Genomic DNA, 11,703 nt, shown 5'->3' with positions numbered 1-11,703 from the left:
GGTGACTCAGGGACCCCAGGTCCCCACCTTTTCATGGCTCCAGCACACACAGGGCCCTACTGTCCCCCATGTCTAGCCAGCAGAGGAGAAAAGGAACTTGTCGAGGGCGTGCCTGCTCCTTAAAGCTTTGACCCAGGGTGACACTTTTCACTGCTGCTCACATTCCATGGGTGAAGATGAGTCACACGGCCACACCAATTCAAGAGGAGCTGGGAAGGTAGCCCCTGGCCACTGTTTGTTCCTCAGGGTGGTGCCTTGATTTTGGTTGCAATATCTGTCAAATTTTCTTTTCTTTTACCATTTGATTGGTTGATTGATTTTTGGCTGCACTGGGTCTTCATTGGTGCATGCTGGCTCTCTCTGGGTGTGGCGAGTGGCGGCTACTTTCTAGTTGAGGTACACGGGCTTCTCACTGCGGTGGCTTCTCTTGCTGCAGAACACAAACTCTGGGTCTCCCAGGCTTCAGTAGCTGTGGCTCACGGAGTCTGGGGCACAGGCACAATAGCTGTCGTGCACGGGCTTAGTTGCTCTGCACCACGAGGGATCTTCCTGGATCAGGGATGGAACCTGCGTCTCCTGTATTGGCAGGCAAATTCTTTATCACTGAACCACCAGGGAAGCCCTTCTGTCAAAATTTAAAATGCACACAGTCTTTGAAACAGCAATGCTTCTTCTAGAATTCATTCTACAGAAATACTTGTAGCATGGACTTCCCTGATGCTCTAATGGTTAAGAGTCTGCACTTCCAACGCAGGGGCACGGGTTCAATCCCTGGTCAGGGAACTGGGTCCTGCATACTGCATGACATGGCCAAGAAATAAAAATAAATAAGAAAAGGAAAGAAGTTAATAAAAGAAATACTTTCAGCAGCTTCATGGGGATTTATATATAAAATGATGGCTACAACATTTTTTTTTTTTTTTTTTTTTGGCTACAACATTTTAAGGAATAGAAAAAATGAAAAGATCCAGATGTCCACACTAGATAAATTCTATGGGTTCGTGGAAAACTATAGGAACTGGTGTAGAATGTTGTTTAAGATATAATATAAGTGCAAAAAAATTCAGACTTTTATGTATATATACATACATAAAACATATATGTATGTGTCTATATAGACAACTATGTGTATATGTGAATATATGTATATATATGTATATGTGTGGTCAGTTGGGCCCAACTCTTTGTGACCCCATGGACTGTAGCTGACCCACCGGGCTCCTCCATCCATGGCATTCTCCAGGCAAGAACACTGGAGTGGGTTGGCATGCCCTCCTCCAGGGGATCTTCCTGTCTCAGTGATTGAACCAGAGTCTCTATGTCTTCTGCATTGGCAGGTGGATTCTTTACCATTGTACCACCTGGGGAGCACCCATATATGTGTGTGTATATATATATAATTTCACTTTTTTTGGGCTAAGCCACGTGGCATGGGGGATCTTAGTTCCCTGCCCAGGGATTTAACCTTGGCCCCTGCAGTGGAAGCATGGAGTCCTAACCAGTGGACTGGCAGGGAATTTCCTTTTTTTTTAAATCTCTCTTTTTTTTTTTTTTTTTAACAAATGCTTGTACAGTTCTTTTTGTACACATATGGGATTGTGTAGTATTTTTTCTATGCTGCCATATCTAATTACCACAAATTGAGTGGCTTACCAATAGCATGCCGTTTCCATGGGTTGGAGGTCTGATAGGCTTGACTGGGTTGCAGTCAAGGTGGTGGGCTGTGTGCTTTTCTGGACACTAGGGAGAGTCTGTTTCTTTGTTCATTCAGGCTGTTGGCAGAAGTTGGTTTCAAGCTCTTGCAACTGACCTGGGGTCCTGTTTCCTTGCTGGCTGGCAGCTGGACGTTGTTCTTAGCTTCTTGAGGGTACCAGCATTCCTTGGCCTGTGGCTCCTTCATCTCAGAAGTAATGGCCCAGGGTCACGCCCCTCTCTCTCCCATGCTTCAAATCTCTCCTGCCTCATCTTCTGTTGCATTGCTGGCCTATTCTTCTGCCTCCCTCTTACTTTTTTTCTTTTCTTTTTTCTCCTTTTCTCTGTCTCTCTCTCTCTCTTTTTTTTTTTTTCCGGTTTATTTTCAGCCTGGTGTTGAGGGCTGACTTTCAATTCATCGCAGCGAGGGAGCTTCTCTGCTACTTCTGAAACTCTGACCTCTTTTACTTTTTTAAAAAATTTAATTTATTTTCAGCTGGATCTTTGTTGTTGCTTTTGTTTGAGTTGTGGCGAGTGGGGGGCTACTCTGTAGTTGCAGTGCTTGGGTTTCTCACTGTGGCGGTTTCTCCTGTTGGGGAGCATGGGCTCTAGAGCGCAGCCTCAGTAGTTGTGGCTCACAGGCTCAGTTCCCCCTCGGCATGTTGAATCTTCCTGGACCAGGGAACAAACCTGTGTCCCCTGCATTGGCAGGTGGATTCTTAATCCCTAGGCCACCAGGGACGTCCTGCCTCTTCTTTTAAAGACCTATGTGATGAGCTTGCGCCCACAGGAAGAACCCAGGATATGATCCCTATTTTAAAGTGTGTAACCTAGGACCAGTTTCTTTCACCATGTAATATAACATACTCAGGTGCCAAGATCATGGGGGACACACTCTTGTCTACCACAGATTATGTTTCGGGAGAAGTGTTCTTGGTAAGAAAAAGGCTTAGTGTCAGACTCAGGGTTGGACCTCAGAGAGAGGTGTTAGGAACCCCGAGAAACCTAGATTTGTATCCCTGGCCTGTTTGTTCCATGCCATGGGACCTTTGGTGAGTGGTTGCACCTCTGAACCTCAGTCTTATCTATAACACAAGGGAGTAGATTTCCCACTTCCTCTGGGGCTTGTGTTTGGGTGGGGAGATTTGGTTAATATCCCTTTTTCTGCCCAACTCAAAGCTTAGTTGTAGGGAGGAAGGGCATATCTACTTGCTCTTAGTGAATTTAATATGATTATTTTGCCTTTAAAAATATTTGTTGGTATTGTTGTTCAGTCACTTCCTGTCCAACTCTTTGTAACCCCTATGGACTGCTGCGCACCAGGCTTCCCTGTCCTTCACTATCATCCGGAGTTTGCTTAAACTCATGTCCATTGATTCAGTGATGCCATCCAATCATCTCATTCGCTATTGCCCCCTTCTTCTCCTGCCCTCAATCTTTCCCAGCATCAGGGTCTTTTCTGAGTCAGTTCTTCGCATCAGGTGGCCAAAGTATTGGAGCTTCAGCTGCAGCATCACTCCTTCCAATGATATTCAGGGCTGATTTCCTTTACAACTGACTGGTTTGATGTTTTAGTCCAAGGGACTCTCAAAAATCTTCTCCAGCACCACAGGTTGAAAGCATCAATTGTTTGGCACTCAGCCCTCCTTAATGGTCCAACTCTCACATCTGTACATGACTACTGGAAAAACCACAGCTCTAACTACACAGATATCTCTGCTTTTTAATACACTGTCTAGGTTTGTCATAGCTTTTCTTCCAAGGAGCAAGTGTCTTTTAATTTCAACAAACATGCCAAAAAATGCACAAATGAATTTTTACACAGATCTATATACTATGTTCCTACCAGGACCCACGTAAAGAGTTAAGGAATTTCCAACCCTCGGTGGGCTGTCTGTTTAAACAAATTAAAAAATATAGAGAACACGTAGTTAAATTTGAATTTCAGATAAACAGTGAATAGACTTTGAACTTCCTATCAGTGGAATCACACAGTGGGTGCCCCTCTGTGTTGTTCTGTGGGATTCATCCATGCTGGTGCCTGTAATGTTTCTTTTTCATTGATGTGTAGTGTTCCACTATACGGATACACCACACTCTGTTTTCCTATTTTCTTGTTAATAGACCTTTGGGTTGCTTCTAGTTTTAAGCTACTGAAAATAGAGCTTTGTGAACCTGACTTTCAGTGGCTAGATGCACTTAGGAGCAAAACTACTGGCCATTTTTAGTTGAAAAATTTTCCTCCCAGATGGGAGAAAAAGACATCCTCCCACACCAGTGAATAAATTGAAGTCTTGTAGGTTACATTCCAGCCCCCAGCCTGGTCTTATTTTTATTTCCTGAATGAAGGACCTTGTGAGCATTTTGAGTTTCCATCTTCTCTAATGGATCTAAGGAGCCTGTGAAGCTTTAAGGAATGTTTTTTCTCTACTTTTAATTTTATTTTCAATTTTGTAATTGAAGTATAATTGATTTACAATGTTATGTTAGTTTCAGGTATACGGAAAAGTGATACAGTTTCAAAGTGATTCAGGAACATGTCGGAAAAGTGATACAGTTTCACAGTGATTCAGGAACATGTTGTTCAGTCACTAAGTTGTGTCTGACTCTTTAGACCCGGTGGTACTCTGGGCTTCTCTGTCTTTCACCGTATCCCAGAGTTTGTTCCAACTCACGTCTATTGAGTCGGTGATGCTATCCAACCATCTGTCCTCTGTCGCCCCCCTTCTCCTCCTGCCCTCAATCTTTCCCAGCTTCAGGCTCTATTTTCAGTGAATCGGCTCTTTGTATGGTGGCCAAATACCTTTTTTTTTTTTTAATTTTGATAAAGTCCAATTTATCAATTTGGTTTCATACAGAATGTACTTACGGGTTTGTGTCTAATAAATTTTTTAAATACCTTTTCAGATTCTTTTCCTGTGTAGGTTATTACAAAATATTGAGTATAGATGCCTGTTCTATACAGTAGGTTCTTGCTGTTTATCTCATGTTGTATGTTACTCTCAAACTCCTAATTTATCCCTCCCTTCCCCCCTACATTTCCCCTTTGGTAGCCTTAAGTCCTCTAATTTTAGGGGCCATATCTTTTACTGATTTTTAGGAGAGAGAAGGCTGCTTCAAGAGTTATTAGTACTTGTTTAACCCATGGACGGTGAAGTCTGGTGCCCAGTGCAGCCATGTAAATGTCCCTGTCCAAGTAGGGGTGGTGCACACAAGCCACAGACTGCCTTTCAGTCCCTGCCTCCCTGCTCCCCCTCCCTTAGCTCCTGAACCAGCTATATTCATCAGGAGCATCTCCAGGTGCCATCTGGTTGCTATGGCAACTCAGGCTGGTCCAGGCTTGGCAGTCGGGGTCAATCCCCATCTCGGCTGCAGTTCCAATTTGGATTCAGGGAAATAGATACACGCGATACCTGGTGCTTCGAGGAAGTCCTGTTCTGATTACAATAACAGTACGATTTTTTTGTGGTCTCAGGCTTAATGCCGCTTCTTTTTTTCTATTTGCTTTACCTCCATTGTCATCTCTTTGCACCGTCTGCTCGTGAAACCTGGCCGCTTCTAAGGGATGCAAATCCCATGCGCTTTGCCGTTTCCTCTGTGCTGTGGCTGAGCAAACAGAGAGGGAGCAGCACACCTGGTCACAAGGCCCCGCAGGCGCCAGGAACGGACCCCCGGCTGGAAGCGCCCGTTGGCTGGGGATGTGTTTGCTTCTTGTGTGTACACACGGGGCAGCTGGGGCTCTGTTGTTGGAAGCGCGCGTGATGGCTCTGCAGAGTGAGCTCCGTGGTGTTGCTTGAGCAGCCGTCCCCATCGCCCCCTACCCTGCCCCGACCCATCCAGCTTCCAGGCTCCACCCACCTGCCACAATGTCAACCTGAGAGCCAGTGTTGACCAAGCACTTTCCATGGCCTGGCGCTGTGATCAGAGCTCTGCCTTCTGACAGGCGCCCACTAACCCCTCACTATGGCTCCCTGTACTACTTATCCTTATCCCCACCTTGTGCAGGAGAAAGAGATTCAGAGGATTAAATAATGTTGGGGAACACACAGCTAGTTGATTGTGTGCTGGAGTCCGATGGGCCTGGCTCTGGAATAAATCTTCTTTCCCACCACAATTTATTCCTTCCCTGCCCTAGACCCCAGGCAGCAGTGTTCTATGTGCTTGGTGATGTTTTCTTGGATAGACTCATCCTTAAGATCATTCATCCATTCAGAATGCATGCAGGCTCAGTCGCTCAGTTGTGTCTGACTTTTTGCAACCTTATGGACTGTAGCCCACCAGTCTCCTCTGTCCATGGGATTCTCCAGGCAAGAATATGAGAGTGGGTTGCCATTTCTTCCTCCATGGGATCCTCCCTACCTAGGAATGGAACCAGCATCACCCGAGTTGGCACATAGATCCTTTACCATTGAGCCACCTGGGAAGCCCAAGTTGTCAGGGACCCAGTGGCAAGCAACATAGATCAAGATCCTTGTATGCATAACACTGACATCCTACAGGGGACACCAAAAGCCCACGAGGAAGACCTCATTGGAGGATGTGATGAGGAGTGCCTACATCCGACCGCAGCCTGAATAATGAGAGGGAGCCGACCTGTCACAGACAAGGGGAAGAGCATTCTAGGAAGTGGCCTGTCTGCATGCTTGCTCAGTCATGTCCGACTCTTTGTGACCCCATGGACTCTAGCCCACCAGTCTCCTCTGCCCATGGGATTCTCCACACAAGAAATACTGGAGTGGGTTGCCATTTCCTACTCCAGGGTTTGAACCCGTGTCTCTTGCAGCTCTTGTGTCTCCTGCACTGGCAGGCAAATTGTTTAGCACTGCTCCACTAGGAAGATGGAACAGCAATTGCAAAGATGGAATGAGCTTGGCAGAGACCAGGAGTGGTGAGGTCAGTGACTCTGGAGCTTAGAGGCAAGGGGGGAAGGGGAGGGGTTGGGACAGCCTGTAGGGAGTGGCTTTTATTTCTCTAAGAGCAAAAGAGCGACTGGCTCTTTTCAGAAGCTTCCCCATTGACTGCAGAGCAGAATGTAGGCTGGACGTGGGGAGTGAGAAAACCAGCTGGCCCAGTAGAGGCAACTGCCCAAGTCCAGGCCAGCAGCGAGGGAGGCTTTGCCATGGAGGGAAGTGGTTGCATATAGGATCTATTTTGGAGGTGAATGGATGGCACCAGCTGATGGCTTTCAGTCAGAGAGTGAAGGGAAGGGGAGAACCATGTGATTTGGGCACCAAGTTAAATTGGGAGGCCTGTGATGAGATGGGGGATATTGGGAGCAAAGGGCTGTAGAGAAGGAGCAGGGAAGGGAGGTTTCTGTCTTGAGCCTGTGGGACCAGCAGGTGGATGTCTCAAAAGATGGCACTTGGGCCTGTGCCTTAGGTTTTGTCTTTCCCACTCCCTCTCCCATCTTCCCAGGTACAAACCTCCCTTCTCTAGGTGCCTGAAGCTTTTTCCATCAAGCCTGGGTTCTGGGGTTTTAGTTTCATTGGGGATACTACACGGAACATCCAAGTTGTAAGCTAGGTTCTTTCATTTTTTAAAGTATGGTTGATTTTCAATGTTGTGTTAGTATTGAAACAGGAATCTGAATTCGTGTTCACAGAGCTGAAGAATGAACTTCACAAACATGCAATCAATCACAGTAGCAAGCACATAGGATTTATTTTAAAGCGACGAAAAGAACAAAGCTCTCAGCATAGACACTGAGAGACACTGAAGTGCCCCCAAATGTGGGATTTACAGCATTTATAAGCATTAAAATGCTTACAGCGCTTAACGGCATTCTATCCTTTCTAGTATCGATCTGTACTTTTTTGGTTGGCTCTTGTCCTTAACGTATGTCATTTCTAGCCAATTAGTTTAAAGGTTACAATGTTTAACTTGGCATCTTTATGGCTTCTTCTGATCCCCAGTTTCTAAGTCTCACACTTTCAGTCACTATCGTGTGACCCTGTCTTACGAGCCCTGGCCATTTCACAGAGGATCAGATATGGGTCAAAAGTTGATGGTCTACCTGTTGCTTTTCTTTTAGATAAGAGGGCCAGGAGTTAATGGTTGTCCTGTCCTGCATCTGGGTGTTGATGATCTACCAGACCATGGACGCATTCCTCTGAAAGTCGGGAAACTGGAACAAAGGATATAGCTTTAGGTTAGTAGAGTGAGATGTTTACTGAAAAAAAGACTGAGGTCTTAGTCTTACACTGACTGCCTAGCAATTTCTACCTCAGTTTCAGGTATACAGCCCAGTGATTCAGTTTTATAATCTGTGTCTATATTTATTCCTTTCCAGATTCTTTTCTCTTATAGGTTATCACAAAAATATTGAATATAGTTCCCTGTGTTGAATTCTTTCTTTAATATTGACACAGTAAGCACATTTTGGGGAATGGGAGGGGCGACTCCAGGAAGTAGAAAAGAAACAGGTAGCAAGACACTTGAACCTTCCTTTCATCCTCAGTTTTTTAAAAGTGTGTGTGTGTGTGTGTGTACACACACATATATTTATTTTGGCTGCACCAGGTCTTAGTTGAAACATGCAGGATCTTTTTTAGTTGCAGCATGCAAACTCTTCTTTTTCAGATCTGGCATGTGGGATCTAGTTCCCTGACCAGGGATCAAACCCAGGCCCCTTGCATTGGGAGCGGGGAGTCTTAGCCACTGGACCACCTGGGAAGTCCCAGTCTTCAGTTTTATTTCTATAAAATGGAAAGGAAAATGCCTTTGAGGCGTAAGTGCTTATAAAAGGAATAAAAGACTTTTTTTTTTTTCAATGCGAAGAGAATGTATTTAGAAAAACACAAAAGGCTTTATAAATTCACAATTGTAGGCGATTAAGAGTAAGTTTTCATGGGAGTAAATTGAACCTTAAAGGCGTCATGAAGATAGGCCTATTAAACTCCATTAGTTACAAGATTTGAAAAAAGAAACCTCCCCTGAGGGAAACAGCGTTCATTAAACTGATATTGAGTTGATCTACTTAGGAGAGGCTTACTTAGGAGAGGGAACGTTCTTACTTCTTGGAAGCCTTCAAGCAGAGCAAGAAGAAATAGTCAGGGAGATAAGCCTCCACTCCCACTCCCGTTTCTTTGCACCATCTTCTTACACCTCTGGGTGTTGAGGTGACTCTTGCAATGTTTATGCATGGGATTTAGGCTCCTAATTCTGTGTCATTCAGGCTGGCCTTCCTGTGGATTTCCTTTTCTTGGACAGACACTGGGAGGCTAGTGATGGGGGGCTGTTAGGTGGAAAAACTCAGTTTGGGGTTGAAAATATGTTGTTGGGTAAGCTGTGGATCTGAACACCATGGGCCATCTCACTCCTAGAAGGAACAAGAAAAATTTTCTTCCCATGGCTCACAAGGTCCTGTGTGATCTGCTCCATTACCTCCCCACCCTCAACCCTATTACACTTCTCCTCACTCACAGCCACTCAGGCCTCCTCATTGTTCCTTGAGCAAATCACACACAGCCCTGCCTCAGGACCTTTGCACATGCTGTTCTCTGCCTGGAATGCTCTTCTCTCATACCCAGCATGGCTACTGCTTCAAGTCCTCCAGGTCTCTCTGTTCAGATGTCACTTCCTCAGAGAGGCCATCTCTGACCCCCTATTTAATACAATAGCCCACCCACCACTTCCTGTCATCCTGTGGTGAGCAGAATTGTGTCTCCTGCCCCCAAATTCATGTGGTACAGTTATAACCCAGAGTAACATGTGACTGTATTTTTTCTTAAAGATTTTTTTTTTCTTTTGACATGGGCCATTTTTAAAGTCTTTATTGAATTTGTTACAATATTGCTTCTGTTTTATGTTTTGGTTTTTTGGCCCCACGGTATGTGGGATCTTAGCTCCCTGACCAGAGATGGAACCCGCCCCACCCTGCGTTGGAAGGCTAAGTCTTAACCAGTAAGACTGCCAGGGAAGTCCCAGCATGGGACCATATTTGGAGATAGAGCCTTTAAAGACATAATTAAGGCTCCTCTCCCCTGGCCGCATTCCTGCTGGGCCTCCACATGAATCCCTCGTGTCCTGCCTTGGCCTGGTCAGCTTGGGATGCCCTGTAGACCCTGGAGGTGGGTGCTGTAGGGCCGTAGGAACCTGGTGGGCTGAGGCTGTCTGCCCACTGGACTGCCTGGCTGCTCCTGCTGGCTGGAGATCCAGGTCAAAAGCTCAAGGATGCTGGTGTTCAGTTTCTCTTGACTTTGAGGACCTGGGAAGGTCATATGCACCACGGGTATGACTAGTGTCAGATTGCCCAGCAGTATTTTAAGAAAGCCAGATGCCTGGATTGGAGACTGCAGACACCTTCACACAGACACTGTACTTTCCTGTAACTGATACTTCTATTTTTCTAGCACCAAGTTAAATGCATGATATTATAAAACTTCTTTTTTCTTTTTTGCCACATGTCAAAGCTTGCAGGATCTTGGTTCCCCAACCAGGGATGGAAACCAGGCCCCCTGCAGTGGAAGTACAGGAAGTGTGGATTCCTAACCACTGGACCACCAGGGAAGTCCCATAAAATACTCTTTTATAACATCATCTCACTGAGATCTCCAGGGCTTTTATATTCACTTTTTTTTTAGTTTTTTTAAGAATTTTTTTTTTATGTGGACCATGTTTTTTTAAAAGTCTTTATTGAATTTGTTACAGTATTGCTTCTGTACTATTTTATTTTAATTTTTGGTTGCAAAGCATGTGGGATCTTAACTCACTGACTAGGGATTGAACCCACACATCCTACCTTGGAAGACAGTCTTAACCACTAGACCACCAGGGAAGTCCCCCCAAGGCTTTTAATATCTTCAGAATCTATATTCCCACTTTCCAAAAGACTCAAAAGTCATATAAACTCTAAGAAATCTACTAAAAAGATGATGAAAAAAAATCAGAAGATGAAGGGGACTCTGATGAAGAGTGTGACCATAAATGAGATGAGTGAGCAGGAAGAGAAGCCCGAGGACAAACCCAGAGTGGTCAGAGACAATCTTTATTAGGTGAAAGTAGTGTAGTCTTTTCCATAGGATGTTATCCTGAAGCCAGACCCAGATAGTGGAAGAAATAAGTGAACGCTCCAAAGGTGGACTCAGGCTGAATAGGGGAAAAATTATGGAAGACGAGAAGAAGGTTGAAAGTGGGAGATGCACTGGCTCTTCTAATGGGAGAGGATAAAGAAGCAGAAACAGAGATGGTGATGCGGAGTCTCCTGAAAAAAAAAGTATTTAAAGAGAAGACTGACAGTGAGAAATACTGAGTGGTGCTACGACAGTGGAAAAAGTAGTTGCCTAAAAAGAATATGCTCAAATAAATGAATTGTTTTTAGCAATTAACCTGCTTTCTAGTGGTGGGGGAAAGGGCCAGGTTAAAAAGAGGATTTTTTAAAAAAAATTAAAATTAAGTTCTTTTATCATTTGGAGGGGGAAATAAAAAAGAAAAAAAATGAGAGAGAAAAAAGAGGCAATTAGGGGCTTCCCAGGTGATGCTAGTGGTAAAGAACCCGGCTGCGAATACAGGAAATGTAAGAGACTCGGGTTTGACCCCTGGGTTGGGAAGATTCCCTGGAGGAGCGCATGACAACCCACTCCAGTATTCTTGCTTGGGGAATCTCATGGACAGAACAGCCTGGTGGGCTACAGTCCATAGGGTTGCAAGAAGTCGGGCACAAATGAAGCAGTTTAGCAGGCACGCATGCAAAGTAAAATTAGAAGGACATTAAGACACAGACATACCCCAAGGGGAGACCATGAGAAGACACAGGGAGAAGACGGCAGTCTATGAGCCAAGGAGAGAGGCCTCCGAAGAAACCAGCCTTGCTGACCCCTTGATCTCCAACTGTAGCCTTCAGAACTGGGAGGAAATAGATTTCTGTTGTTTAAGGCACCCTGCATGTGGTACTTTGTTACAGCAAATGAATATACCTCTCCTGCTGAATTGCCCTCCACGGCACTTAAAAATTTTTTTATTCATTTGGCTGTGCTGGGTCTCCGTCGCTGCTTGGGCTTTTCTCTAGTTGCG

At 45.0% G+C, this 11,703-nt stretch overlaps 1 pseudogene; it reads left to right on the top strand.

Annotated features, from left to right (window-relative positions):
* The first annotated feature begins 10,038 nt into the window (after positions 1 to 10,038).
* LOC112587081 lies at positions 10,039 to 10,996 on the top strand (annotated as a pseudogene).
* Positions 10,997 to 11,703: the final 707 nt, after the last annotated feature.

Source organism: Bubalus bubalis, chromosome 9 (assembly GCF_019923935.1).
Source record: "Bubalus bubalis isolate 160015118507 breed Murrah chromosome 9, NDDB_SH_1, whole genome shotgun sequence".
NCBI lineage: Eukaryota > Metazoa > Chordata > Mammalia > Artiodactyla > Bovidae > Bubalus > Bubalus bubalis.
Note: the sequence above shows the minus strand (reverse complement) of the source record. Positions and strands in the feature narration are given on the sequence as shown.